This window comes from Bidens hawaiensis, unplaced genomic scaffold (assembly GCF_021521415.1).
Source record: "Bidens hawaiensis isolate Kalapana, Puna unplaced genomic scaffold, B.hawaiensis_p1.1 tig00027749_1, whole genome shotgun sequence".
Classification (NCBI taxonomy): Eukaryota; Viridiplantae; Streptophyta; class Magnoliopsida; order Asterales; family Asteraceae; genus Bidens; species Bidens hawaiensis.
The window spans coordinates 124245-126072 of record NW_027494492.1 but is presented as its reverse complement, the minus strand read 5'-3'; positions in this window follow the sequence as shown (position 1 = coordinate 126072).

The window sequence follows — 1828 nt, the reverse complement described above, 5'->3', positions numbered from 1 at the left end:
TTTCATTGAAAAATCCTTCTTTTAAGCTTAAACTGAATAGTATTATCATGTCTCCACAACATTAACAACTTGCTCATGTTTTGATCAAAATTTTGTGATTATGCAAAAATTCATTTGTTAATTCATTTGAGACCATTAAATTTAACATAAAGACATATTTTGACACAAACAGTTGTAACATATTCAAATCTTAATCATTCTTAACATCATCAAAACAAGTAGACATTCTTAACATTCATAGTCTAACGTATCCTAATAACATCAAGATGATCATATAACATACATATTCAAGAAATCATAATCAAGTGATTACTCATGACATCAGATAAGCATTTAATCAGGTTAATCAATCCAAAATACTTATCATAACATCAAAACAGTTAACTGATAATCAATCATTAGCATCAATGACATATAAATAGCACAGATAATCAGTTAAGCACAAAATAGTTAACAGCAAACAGGTAACATATTCATAACATATTCAATCAACACTCAAAGTATGTGACCTCAAGCAAGAATAGTCAGTTAGCACATAGAGACACACACTAAGCACACATCCTTAATCAGACCTCATATGAGTTGATCATACCCAGAGCTTTCAAAAGAAAGTTGAATCTGGTTCTGTCAAGTGGCTTGGTGAATAGGTCAGCCAAGTTGTCACTTGTGTCAACTCTCTGCATTTCAATCAAACCTTTTTCATTACAATCTCTAATGAAGTGATGTCTGATTTCAATATGCTTAGTCTTTGAATGTTGAACTGGATTCTTGACAATAAGTATGCAGCAGTATTATCAATGAAAATAGGAGTGTTCAGAAAATTCAAACCATAATCCAGCGCTAGTAGGTACCCGCGCGATGGGCGGCGGTGACAACAAACGTGATACTCGTTTTCTTTCGTCGGGTATCGATTCGGTTCTTTCATATAAGTAGTAGTCTTGGATAAAAGAATCCGTGCATAGCCGCAAGATGCAAGCTTCGGCATCATGTATGGATTACTATTTTAAAAACATGTGAGGTTTTTTGTATAACTTATTGGCAGATGACTAAAATTTTTATGCTTAACAGTTATTTTGTATCGTGCAGACATGCATGGTTATTTATTCCATCGGTGGAACATAAAGTAATAATGTGTTGACAAACATCAATATAACATTCTAAATAGGTGCTACAACATCTAATATCCTATCTTGTCTTGTGCAACTTGACTGGGTGTTCTTTCTTTAACTTAGCACTCATTTATCACCAGAGCATTCAACTTGATATGTAGCCAAGGACGTCTGGGAAGGGGATGTGACATGCGCATATATGAAATTATATAATTTAACACATGCCAAAAAACTAAGTATTTTCAATCAGCATCTAATCAAAATTTAAAAGTTACTTATTTGACCATGAAAGTCACTTATAGGCCATACAAATTGACTTTTTTGTTCAATATGGTAAGACCCAAAACCCAGACAACGCTCACAAACAAGACAGAGAATGATATGAACAAGGTAAAAAACTAAGTCATGGGGCTCTCTCCTTGCTATATAGGCTCCGGCTCAAATACGATGCTCAATTTATCCACAACCCAGTCACCAATCTCGAAGCAAATGGGTCAAGCGCTCTCTTTCAGATTTCCAGTTTTAGCCCATCCATAAATTGGTGGTAGTTTTTAGCTTTAGTCTGTCCATTATATCAATTCACTTCCGGCATTTATCTACCTATCATGCCCAAACATTAGAGAAACCAATCTTACATACTGACAAAAGTAAATAAATAAATAAAACGAAATTTAAAACCTTAAACACGTAACAACAAATATGCTTGTATATAGAACTGA